Here is a 13,553-nt window from a genome sequence, read left to right as displayed (position 1 = left end):
ACAGCAACACTACTGTTGTCTAACAGCAACACTACTGTTGTCTAACAGCAACGCTACTGTTGTCTGTCTAACAGCAACACTACTGTTGTCTAACAGCAACGCTACTGTTGTCTAACAGCAACGCTACTGTTGTCTGTCTAACAGCAACGCTACTGTTGTCTAACAGCAACGCTACTGTTGTCTGTCTAACAGCAACACTACTGTTGTCTGTCTAACAGCAACGCTACTGTTGTCTGTCTAACAGCAACGCTACTGTTGTCTAACAGCAACGCTACTGTTGTCTAACAGCAACGCTACTGTTGTCTGTCTAACAGCAACGCTACTGTTGTCTGTCTAACAGCAACACTACTGTTGTCTAACAGCAACACTACTGTTGTCTAACAGCAACGCTACTGTTGTCTGTCTAACAGCAACACTACTGTTGTCTGTCTAACAGCAACGCTACTGTTGTCTGTCTAACAGCAACACTACTGTTGTCTAACAGCAACGCTTACTGTTGTCTAACAGCAACACTACTGTTGTCTGTCTAACAGCAACGCTACTGTTGTCTGTCTAACAGCAACGCTACTGTTGTCTGTCTAACAGCAACGCTACTGTTGTCTGTCTAACAGCAACGCTACTGTTGTCTGTCTAACAGCAACACTACTGTTGTCTAACAGCAACGCTACTGTTGTCTAACAGCAACGCTACTGTTGTCTAACAGCAACGCTACTGTTGTCTAACAGCAACGCTACTGTTGTCTGTCTAACAGCAACGCTACTGTTGTCTGTCTAACAGCAATGCTACTGTTGTCTAACAGCAACGCTACTGTTGTCTAACAGCAACACTACTGTTGTCTGTCTAACAGCAATGCTACTGTTGTCTAACAGCAACGCTACTGTTGTCTAACAGCAACGCTACTGTTGTCTGTCTAACAGCAACACTACTGTTGTCTGTCTAACAGCAACACTACTGTTGTCTAACAGCAACACTACTGTTGTCTGTCTAACAGCAACGCTACTGTTGTCTGTCTAACAGCAACACTACTGTTGTTTGTCTAACAGCAACGCTACTGTTGTCTGTCTAACAGCAACGCTACTGTTGTCTGTCTAACAGCAACACTACTGTTGTCTGTCTAACAGCAACGCTACTGTTGTCTAACAGCAACGCTACTGTTGTCTGTCTAACAGCAACACTACTGTTGTCTAACAGCAACGCTACTGTTGTCTGTCTAACAGCAACACTACTGTTGTCTGTCTAACAGCAACGCTACTGTTGTCTAACAGCAACACTACTGTTGTCTAACAGCAACACTACTGTTGTCTAACAGCAACGCTACTGTTGTCTGTCTAACAGCAACACTACTGTTGTCTAACAGCAACGCTACTATTGTCTGTCTAACAGCAACACTACTGTTGTCTGTCTAACAGCAACACTACTGTTGTCTAACAGCAACACTACTGTTGTCTAACAGCAACGCTACTGTTGTCTAACAGCAACGCTACTGTTGTCTGTCTAACAGCAACACTACTGTTGTCTGTCTAACAGCAACGCTACTGTTGTCTGTCTAACAGCAACGCTACTGTTGTCTGTCTAACAGCAACACTACTGTTGTCTAACAGCAACACTACTGTTGTCTAACAGCAACGCTACTGTTGTCTGTCTAACAGCAACACTACTGTTGTCTAACAGCAACGCTACACTGTTGTCTAACAGCGCTACTGTTGTCTAACAGCAACGCTACTGTTGTCTAACAGCAACGCTACTGTTGTCTGTCTAACAGCAACACTACTGTTGTCTGTCTAACAGCAACGCTACTGTTGTCTGTCTAACAGCAACGCTACTGTTGTCTAACAGTAACGCTACTGTTGTCTAACAGCAACGCTACTGTTGTCTGTCTAACAGCAACGCTACTGTTGTCTGTCTAACAGCAACACTACTGTTGTCTAACAGCAACACTACTGTTGTCTAACAGCAACACTACTGTTGTCTAACAGCAACGCTACTGTTGTCTAACAGCAACGCTACTGTTGTCTAACAGCAACGCTACTGTTGTCTGTCTAACAGCAACACTACTGTTGTCTGTCTAACAGCAACACTACTGTTGTCTGTCTAACAGCAACACTACTGTTGTCTAACAGCAACACTACTGTTGTCTGTCTAACAGCAACACTACTGTTGTCTGTCTAACAGCAACGCTACTGTTGTCTAACAGCAACACTACTGTTGTCTGTCTAACAGCAACACTACTGTTGTCTGTCTAACAGCAACACTACTGTTGTCTAACAGCAACACTACTGTTGTCTAACAGCAACACTACTGTTGTCTAACAGCAACACTACTGTTGTCTGTCTAACAGCAACGCTACTGTTGTCTGTCTAACAGCAACACTACTGTTGTCTAACAGCAACGCTACTGTTGTCTGTCTAACAGCAACGCTACTGTTGTCTGTCTAACAGCAACGCTACTGTTGTCTAACAGCAACGCTACTGTTGTCTGTCTAACAGCAACACTACTGTTGTCTGTCTAACAGCAACACTACTGTTGTCTGTCTAACAGCAACGCTACTGTTGTCTGTCTAACAGCAACGCTACTGTTGTCTGTCTAACAGCAACGCTACTGTTGTCTGTCTAACAGCAACGCTACTGTTGTCTGTCTAACAGCAACGCTACTGTTGTCTGTCTAACAGCAACGCTACTGTTGTCTAACAGCAACGCTACTGTTGTCTGTCTAACAGCAACGCTACTGTTGTCTGTCTAACAGCAACACTACTGTTGTCTGCATATCGATTGCGCAACCAGGGGTGGTAAAAACTTGGATCATTGTTACTCTAACTTCCGCGACGCATATAAGGCCCTGCCCCGCCCCCCTTTCGGAAAAGCTGACCACGACTCCATTTTGCTGATCCCTGCCTACAGGCAGAAACTAAAACAAGAGGCTCCCACGCTGAGGTCTGTCCAACGCTGGTCAGACCAAGCTGACTCCACACTCCAAGACTGCTTCCATCACGTGGACTGGGACATGTTTCGTATTGCGTCAGATGGAAATATTGACGAATACGCTGATTCGGTGTGCGAGTTCATTAGAACGTGCGTCGAAGATGTCGTTCCCATAGCAACGATAAAAACATTCCCAAACCAGAAACCGTGGATTGATGGCAGCATTCGCGTGAAACTGAAAGCGCGAACCACTGCTTTTAATCAGGGCAAGGTGTCTGGTAATATGTCCGAATATAAACAATGCAGCTATTCCCTCCGCAAGGCTATTAAACAAGCTAAGCGTCAGTACAGAGACAAAGTGGAATCTCAATTCAATGGCTCAGACACAAGAGGCATGTGGCAGGGTCTACAGTCAATCACGGACTACAAGAAGAAACCCAGCCCAGTCACGGACCAGGATGTCTTGCTCCCAGGCAGACTAAATAACTTTTTTGCCCGCTTTGAGGACAATACAGTGCCACTGACACGGCCTGCAACGAAACATGCGGTCTCTCCTTCACTGCAGCCGAGGTGAGTAAGACATTTAAACGTGTTAACCCTCGCAAGGCTGCAGGCCCAGACGGCATCCCCAGCCGCGCCCTCAGAGCATGCGCAGACCAGCTGGCCGGTGTGTTTACGGACATATTCAATCAATCCCTATACCAGTCTGCTGTTCCCACATGCTTCAAGAGGGCCACCATTGTTCCTGTTCCCAAGAAAGCTAAGGTAACTGAGCTAAACGACTACCGCCCCGTAGCACTCACTTCCGTCATCATGAAGTGCTTTGAGAGACTAGTCAAGGACCATATCACCTCCACCCTACCTGACACCCTAGACCCACTCCAATTTGCTTACCGCCCAAATAGGTCCACAGACGATGCAATCTCAACCACACTGCACACTGCCCTAACCCACCTGGACAAGAGGAATACCTATGTGAGAATGCTGTTCATCGACTACAGCTCGGCATTCAACACCATAGTACCCTCCAAGCTAGTCATCAAGCTCGAGACCCTGGGTCTCGACCCGCCCTGTGCAACTGGGTACTGGACTTCCTGACGGGCCGCCCCCAGGTGGTGAGGGTAGGCAACAACATCTCCTCCCGCTGATCCTCAACACGGGGGCCCCACAAGGGTGCGTTCTGAGCCCTCTCCTGTACTCCCTGTTCACCCACGACTGCGTGGCACGCACGCCTCCAACTCAATCATCAAGTTTGCGGACGACACAACAGTGGTAGGCTTGATTACCAACAACGACGAGACGGCCTACAGGGAGGAGGTGAGGGCCCTCGGAGTGTGGTGTCAGGAAAATAACCTCACACTCAACGTCAACAAAACTAAGGAGATGATTGTGGACTTCAGGAAACAGCAGAGGGAACACCCCCTATCCACATCGATGGATCAGTAGTGGAGAGGGTAGCAAGTTTTAAGTTCCTCGGCATACACATCACAGACAAACTGAATTGGTCCACTCACACTGACAGCGTCGTGAAGAAGGCGCAGCAGCGCCTCTTCAACCTCAGGAGGCTGAAGAAATTCGGCTTGTCACCAAAAGCACTCACAAACTTCTACAGATGCACAATCGAGAGCATCCTGGCGGGCTGTATCACCGCCTGGTACGGCAACTGCTCCGCCCTCAACCGTAAGGCTCTCCAGAGGGTAGTGAGGTCTGCACAACGCATCACCGGGGGCAAACTACCTGCCCTCCAGGACACCTACACCACCCGATGTTACAGGAAGGCCATAAAGATCATCAAGGACATCAACCACCCGAACCACTGCCTGTTCACCCCGCTATCATCCAGAAGGCGAGGTCAGTACAGGTGCATCAAAGCTGGGACCGAGAGACTGAAAAACAGCTTCTATCTCAAGGCCATCAGACTGTTAAACAGCCACCACTAACATTGAGTGGCTGCTGCCAACACACTGTCATTGACACTGACCCAACTCCAGCCACTTTAATAATGGGAATTGATGGGAAATGATGTAAATATATCACTAGCCACTTTAAACAATGCTACCTTATATAATGTTACTTACCCTACATTATTCATCTCATATGCATATGTATATACTGTACTCTAGATCATCGACTGCATTCTTATGTCACTAGCCACTTTAACTATGCCACTTTGTTTACTTGTCTACATACTCATCTCATATGTATATACTGTACTCGATACCATCTACTGTATGCTGCTCTGTACCATCACTCATTCATATATCCTTATGTACATATTCCTTATCCCCTTACACTGTGTATAAGACAGTAGTTTTGAAATTGTTAGTTAGATTACTTGTTGGTTATCACTGCATTGTCGGAACTAGAAGCACAAGCATTTCGCTACACTCGCATTAACATCTGCTAACCATGTGTATGTGACAAATAAAATTTGATTTGATTTGTCTAACAGCAACACTACTGTTGTCTGTCTAACAGCAACACTACTGTTGTCTGTCTAACAGCAACACTACTGTTGTCTGTCTAACAGCAACACTACTGTATACCAGTATGACCTCAGCTTCACTGACTGTAGGAGGAAGTTGCCCCAAGATTCTGATGGTTTTAGAGAGGTTAAGATGATCCTAGATCTGTGAATATGGGTCTGAGAGATTGATGCATACTACTTTAGGATTTACCATAACACTAAAGTCAATGGGAGATACTGTAGTATTCTCTATGGAAATATTTCAGTTTGGAGGAGAACATAAAAGTAATTTTGACGTGTTTAAAATATGCCAACCAAGATTGAGGACAATGTAAATTTGTATTACGTTATTCAGTTACAATTCAGAATGTTCAATAAATATGATAAAATAAAATCCAGTCTCCTTTTGTAGTTTATGCCAACAACAGAATGAGAAAATTACATTTATTAAAAATTGAATTCCATAAAACCATCTAACCAATTTTGACTGAGCCCAGAGACAGCTTCTAAGGTTTGAACATGAGACTTTTGCCTCAATCTGGCACATCCACATATGTTAATTACTGTCCATATTCCTTGACAAATAAACATATTAACAGAAAATTGAATAAATGTGTGCTGCTGGGGACTTTATGATGCATGGTGGTTATTGTAGTATGTTGAAGGTGAGGATCATGGTTATTGCAGTCACTGTCAGGGAGAGGAGAGGTGGATGATGGTTATTGTAGTCAGTGACAGGGAGAGAAGTGTGTTGAGGGGTAGTGTGTGTCCGGTGTTGCAGAAGTGTGTGTCACAGCAGTGCCTGGTCATCATGTAGATGGTTGTGTTGGAGAAGAGCTCCACATTGGTCACCAGCTCACACTCCTTCGCCTTGACACAGCCCAGCAACTTAACATCCAGCACATCACCTACAGAAACACACACACACACACACACACACTGTCAACACATTAATATGCTCTGCTTCACATTTCTCTGCCAAAAATCCACAAAACCCAGCAGCGTAATGTCCCACACACAGAAAACACACACACACAGCACCTGCTGGCAATGTCTATCCATGTGACCCACCTGCCTTCCCTCAGCCAGTGTAGCACTTCTCCCCGATATTGCAGTTGGTTTTGGTGGTGTAGCAGGCATCCCAGAAGCCCAGGTCACAGCGGAAACACTGCAGAGGCCCCTCCTGATCATCCTCATCTGGGACCACAGGGTAATATCATGTACAGTACACTCTCACACAGGGACATAATCGCTACAAGTGTTTTATTGATAGAATTGATCATTTAACATCGAAGGCTGCTCCTAACGGAGACAACATTACATTCATAAAAAAAGATTGAAGGTTTATTTCTATTGTGATCATCTTTGGCAAATAATATGAAAGGTGGGCAAGATCGCATTGTACACATTACACTCAATGCAGTTTTAAAAACATGAACAATTACAAATATTTACAACATAATCAACAGTACAGAGGTACCCAAGGCTCCCGAGTGGCACAGCGGTCTAAAGTACTGCATCACAGTGCTCAAGGCGTCACTACAGACCCTGGTTTGATTCCAGGCTGTATCACAACCAGCTGTGATTGGGATTCCCATAGGGTGGTGCACAATTGGCCCAGCGTTGTCCGGGTTATGGTTTTTGCAGGATAGGCCGTCATTGTAAATAAGAATTTGTTCTTAACGGACTAGCCTAGTTAAATAAATTTAAAAAATAAACCCTTACACAGGTCACTTCTTGATAAGAAAAATAGCCCTAATCAATCAACCATTATTTTTGTGTGATGCTTTAAAGCTCTGATGACAAAGATTTAATTTACAGTGCTAATTTGTTCCACAGTACTGCAACAGTAGAATAGAGGTATACGTTATTCCCAATGAAGCTCTTGAATCTACAGGGTTGAACATGGGTACCGAATGGGAGCTTGAGAACAATCTTGACTATCTTATTCTCAGTGGTGTAACATAATTAAGTAAAAATACTTGAAAGTACTACATAAGTAGTTTTTGCGGGTATCTGTACTTTACTATTTATGACAACTTTTACTTCACTACATTCCTAAAGAAAATTATGTACTTTTTACTCCATACATTTTCCCTGACACCCAAAAGTAGGACAGGAAAATGGTCTAATTCACAAACTTATCAAGAGAACATCCCTGGTCATCCCTACTGCCTCTGATCTGGTAGACTCACTAAACACATGTTTCATTTGTAAATTATGTCTGAGTGTTGGAGTGTGCCCCTGGCTATCCGTAAATTAAAAAAATAAGAAAAGGGTGCCGTCTTGTTTGCTTAATATAAGGAATTTGAAATTATTTATACTTTTACTTTTGAAACTTAAGTATATTTGAGCAATTACATGTACTTTTGATACTTAAATATATTGAAAACCAAATACTTTTAGACTTTTAATCAAATAGTATTTTACTGGGTGACTTTCACTTTTAATTGAGTCATTTTATATTAGGGTATCTTAACTTTTACTCAAGTATGACAATTGGGTACTTTTTCCACCACTGCCTATTCTGAGTTTTCTGAAGCTTATTCTTGAGGCACACACATAATCAATTATCTAATCAAAATGACACTGCACAAGGGGCCCTGCCAGTGTCTGTAGTATTTTCCTATCATGACAACATTATTTCCTAGCCAGAAACCTTACTTTTTGGTTAACCTTTGAGAGATTTTAAGGCCATACTCTCACCTGATGGGTCACTATCTTACATCCAAGGTAGCTCACTGCATCTTTGGCAGTACCCACTGTGTCTATTGTAGACTACAGATGACTGTCTATAGTAGACTACAGAAGACTGCGTCTATAGTAGACTACAGAATAATGTGTCTATAGAGCACCAAGATGTTACAGTAAGAGGGGAAACTAAAGTAGTTTAGTCAGGTAACGTTCTTAGGTAGCTGTGTCTTGTGTTCATCTGCCAGCAGCATACCACAATGCATCCCTCTACTGAAAAGCATTAATGGTGGATGAGGTAAGTTTGTAAAGCACTTTGAGCACCTACAGTAGGTAGAAATTAGGTTTAGGTGGTAAGTCTAACCCTATGTACAAATTCGGGTTAGACTTACTGCTTATAGCTAGTCCAGCTATACCTTTGCTCCATTACAACCTGGCATGGCCATCCACCTCTGGTGGGAGCAGCTCCTAGTGCTAATCCAAACCCTGAGTTTCAGTGATGTTCCTAATCTCTGGTCATCAGCCCATCTCATCCTGTTAGCTTGTTAGCCCCTGCCAGCTCAGGTGAACACTAATTGGCTAGAGGGCTGTGTGTGCACAAACTCACCAACTAGAACTAGGAAGTATTTCATCCAGTGTTTGCTATATCACTGTGTTGGAACAAAGACCTGCATGCACACACCAGGACTACACTGGACCTAATGATTACTATATATCTGGATAAGAGCGTCTGCTAAATGACTTAAATGTAAATGTAAATATGGATTACAATAGCTACCTAAAACTAATTCCAGTAAATCCCAAACCAGAGGAGGCTGGTGGGAGGAGCTATTGGAGGACGGGCTCATTGTGATGTCTGGAATGGAATCAATGGATTGGTATCAAACATATGAAAACCATATTTGACTCTGTTCCATTCATTCCATTCCTCCTATAGCTCATCCCACCAGCCTCCGCTGTCCCAAACATAGAGTCACCCAACTCAACCTCAACTTAACTCTCTTCCGGTAATTATCTTCTCTTCCAGTAATCATCCCAAACATAGAGTCACCCAACTCAACCTCAACTTAACTCTCTTCCGGTAATTATCTTCTCTTCCAGTAATCATCCCAAACATAGAGTCACCCAACCCAACCTTTTTTCAGTAAAAAAAGCACAACTACCTTCAGGAGAGCGACTGCAGGACTGGTGGAGGAGTTTAAAGACATGAAAAGCCCATCCTCTTCAATCAGAACAATCCCAGTATTTGTATAAAACTGATACTGACATTTGTATGACAGAATATAATTATTTTCGTAGTGAATATGTTCATGGAGGCTCTGTGTAGCTACAATGTCATGTTTATGTTCTTATTGACGTGTTATGTATGCTTTATGAACACACATTTAAAAATATATCTTAAATGTGCTGTAGCAGTTGAGTTTTTTATTTTATGTATTTAACAAGGCAAGTCAGTTAAGAACAAATTCTTATTTACAATGACCCTGGTCTGTAGTTGGTGTTAAACAACATCAGGAAAGATATATAATATAATTCTATGATTATAATATTTCAACTTTATGTCCCCCACATTCTGTGTGAAAAACTTCACATCCCATACCTAAAGTATAGCCTACCTAAATACTATGACCCAGAGCAGAGAAAGACCAATTCATCTCGATTTACCTGCAGAAGCTGTTAACATCGCCAGGGCAAAAACACAGAGCATCAATCCCCTCATTTCAGAAATAAATCCTTCAAACTATCCAGAGAAGGGCCAGTTGAGACCACAAAACGAGGAGTGTCCCTGAGGAAGTCAATGAGCTCCATTGTGACAGTAGGAGCAGGCACCCCTGTAGCTAGAATTGGATTAAGACACATTATACCTGTCTATTCTCACAGACCAATCACTGTTGTTGTCAGAGGCAACACTGCGCAGTGGGCCAGCCATCCGGAGCAGAGAGGTAAAGACAGAGGCTCTCTATAAGCTGTCTAAATATACACTGCTCAAAAAAATAAAGGGAAAACTAAAATAACACATCCTAGATCTGAATGAATGAAATATTATTATTAAATACTTTTTTCTTTACATAGTTGAATGTGCTGACAACAAAATCACACAAAAACTATCAATGGAAATCAAATTTATCAACCCATGGAGGTCTGGATTTGGAGTCACACTCAAAATGAAAGTGGAAAACCACACTACAGGCTGATCCAACTTTGATGTAATGTCATTAAAACAAGTCAAAATGAGGCTCAGTAGTGTGTGTGGCCTCCACGTGCCTGTATGACCTCCCTACAATGCCTGGGCATGATCCTGATGAGGTGGCGGATGGTCTCCTGAGGGATCTCCTCCCAGACCTGGACTAAAGCATCCGCCAACTCCTGGACAGTCTGTGGTGCAACGTGGCATTGGTGGATGGAGCGAGACATGATGTCCCAGATGTGCTCAATTGGATTCAGGTCTGGGGAACGGGTGGGCCAGTCCATAGCATCAATGCCTTCCTCTTACAGGAAGTGCTGACACACTCCAGCCACATGAGGTCTAGCATTGTCTTGCATTAGGAGGAACCCAGGGCCAACCGCACCAGCATATGGTCTCACAAGGGGTCTGAGGATCTCATCTCTGTACCTAATGGCAGCCAGGCTACCTCTGGCGAGCACATGGAGGGCTGTGCGGCCCCACAAAGAAATGCCATCCCACACCATGACTGACCCACCACCAAACCGGTCATGCTGGAGGATGTTGCAGGCAGCAGAACGTTCTCCACCGCGTCTCCAGACTGTCATGTCTGTCACATGTGCTCAGTGTGAACCTGCTTTCATCTGTGAGGAGCACAGGGCACCAGTGGCGAATTTGCCAATCTTGGTGTTCTCTGGCAAATGCTGCACGGTGTTGGGCTGTAAGCACAACCCCCGCCTGTGGACGTCGGGCCCTCATACTACCCTCATGGAGTCTGTTTCTGACCGTTTGAGCAGACACATGCACATTTGTGGCCTGCTGGAGGTAATTTTGCAGGGCTCTGGCAGTGCTCCTCATGCTCCTCCTTGCACAAAGGCGGAGGTAGCGGTCCTGCTGCTGGGTTGTTGCCCTCCTACGGCCTCCTCCACGTCTCCTGATGTACTGGCCTGTCTCCTGGTAGCGCCTCCATGCTCTGGACACTATGCTGACAGACACAGCAAACCTTCTTGCCACAGCTCGCATTGATGTGCCATCCTGGATGAGCTGCACTACCTGAGCCACTTGTGTGGGTTGTAGACTCCGTCTCATGCTACCACTAGAGTGAAAGCACTGCCAGCATTCAAAAGTGACCAAAACATCAGCCAGGAAGCATAGGAACTGAGAATTGGTCTGTGGTCACCACCTGCAGAACCACTCCTTTATTGAGGATGTCTTGCTAATTGCCTATAATTTCCACCTGTTGTCTATTCCATTTGCACAACAGCATGTGAAATGTATTGTCAATCAGTGTTGCTTCCTAAGTGGACAGTTTGATTTCACAGAAGTGTGATTGACTTGGAGTTACATTGTGTTGTTTAAGTGTTCCCTTTATTTTTTTGAGCAGTGCATATATGGCTCTGATCCGGAGCATGTTATTGCAGTGGTGGAAAAAGTACCCAAATTGTCATACTTGAGTAAAAGTAAACATACCTTAATACAAAATGACGTGAGTAAAAGTAAATGAATTGCTCAAATATACTTAAATATCAAAAGTGAAAGTATAAATGATTTCATATTCCTTAAAATAAGCAAACCAGATGGCAAAATGTATTTTTTTTAATAGTCAGGTCACACTGCTAAATAGTAAAGTAAAGTACAGATACCCCCAAAAACAACTTCATTAGTACTTTAAAGTATTTTTTACTTAAGTAATTTACACAACTGTGTTATTGTAAAGCTAAGACTAAGATCTGTCTGTAACTAGTCTGGGCTACTTTGACTAGTCACTATTCACTAGCTCATGAAGATATCTGCACTTCCCCCATATTAAACTAACACCGTAGCATCATCAGAGAGAATGTTTTTTGAGAGACAGCTGTTGGATTCTTAGAAATGCTCCTTATGTGGGATCGAAATACTTATTTGATTTAACCCTTATTTTGACAGGGAGTCATGCTGAGACCAGGGTTTATTTTACAGATGAGCCGTGTAATTACAAAAATACACTGCGAAAAGCAAAAAAAGATTAAAGTTACAAAGGAAAGACCAGGTGGAGAGGATTAGGTTCTCTGGTACTGATCCTGCATAAACTCTAATAAAATGTATGACTGACATTAGAGGGAGACTAAAACAACTGTCCTGTTTGTGGTATTGCGTAACACAGAGACAGACTGAGACAGTTAAACAAACCTAGGTAACAGCAAGAGTAGAAATACAATGCACAGGTTATCTCCGTGTGGGACAGAGAGGGTGTGTGCTTGTGTTTGTGTGTGTTATGAGAGGCCATAGGTGGAGCATTGTGAGAGTAAGTGTTAGGGTCAGGCAAGGATTACATGTGAATTTAATCTGATGTTCAGGATTACAGTCCAGCAATCAAACACTGACTAACCACATAATTCAGCTGCTGCATTAAACTCACAAAAACACACACTTCCCAGTATTAGCATAGTCAGAAGCGAGAAACCAAGTACTGGTCTATCCCTGGTAGTGTCACTGGTGGTGAACCAGGGTTAATGGGTTCAAAAGCAGTACGAGGTGTGTGATGTTTAGCATGTGTGAAAGCATGCATGCGGTTGTGTGTGTGTGTGTGTGTTGTGCCTGTGTCGTGTAGATGTGTCAGGCTGTGCAGGGCAAGGCAGTCTTGGCGTTCCTCACTAATCTTAATGGCATTATCCCAGCATGTGTCTGAACAACAGAGGAAATACTCTGCAGTCCTGAAATACCAATAAAAAACCCTTGGTCGGTTCCACAGTGTAATTGGAGGCTGGAGGAGAACAGTCAGGACAATTAAATTCGCCCCTCCCTCTCCCCCCTTCATCTCTCCTCCCTCCTCCCGCCTTTTACTGCATCTGCAGGCTCTATTCAATTAAACCCAGTCTAACATCCTAATGGTTTTGTGTACCTTAAAGACCAAAGGTTTGCTGCATACACGCTGCAAAGATATACTTCATATATGGACTGCAAACAGACTGGGCATATTTGGTAGAGTTGTCAGCTAATGTGAATTCAACGTGAAGTCAACAAAACAAATTCACAATGATATTGGATTTAGGTTAAAAGTTGGGTGGGAAAATGACGCAATTGCCTAACGTTGATGACTTTTTGCAAATGTTTTGTTGAAATGAAGTGGAACAACGTGGATTCTACCACTTATTGGCCAGTGGGTAGTAACATCTAACTCAAGTAAAGAGTAAGCATGTAGACAGCCAACAGCCAACTACATTTACATTTAAGTCATTTAGCAGACGCTCTTATCCAGAGCGACTTACAAATTGGTGCATTCACCTTATGACATCCAGTGGAACAGTAGTGCATCTAAATCTTTTAAGGGGGG

The 13,553-nt window shown here is 43.5% G+C and overlaps 1 long non-coding RNA gene across 1 annotated transcript; it reads right to left on the bottom strand.

Moving 5' to 3' along the window:
• Positions 1–4,845: 4,845 nt before the first annotated feature.
• LOC115120719 (uncharacterized) lies at positions 4,846–10,252 on the bottom strand. Its single transcript, XR_003862211.2, has 3 exons — positions 9,742–10,252; positions 6,457–6,582; positions 4,846–6,293 (listed from the first exon to the last, which is right to left on the bottom strand). It is a non-coding gene; the product is annotated as an uncharacterized LOC115120719 (long non-coding RNA).
• Positions 10,253–13,553: the final 3,301 nt, after the last annotated feature.

Source organism: Oncorhynchus nerka, linkage group LG3, assembly GCF_034236695.1.
Source record: "Oncorhynchus nerka isolate Pitt River linkage group LG3, Oner_Uvic_2.0, whole genome shotgun sequence".
In the NCBI taxonomy this organism is placed as follows: Eukaryota; Metazoa; Chordata; class Actinopteri; order Salmoniformes; family Salmonidae; genus Oncorhynchus; species Oncorhynchus nerka.
This window is presented reverse-complemented; position numbering and strand designations above follow the sequence as displayed.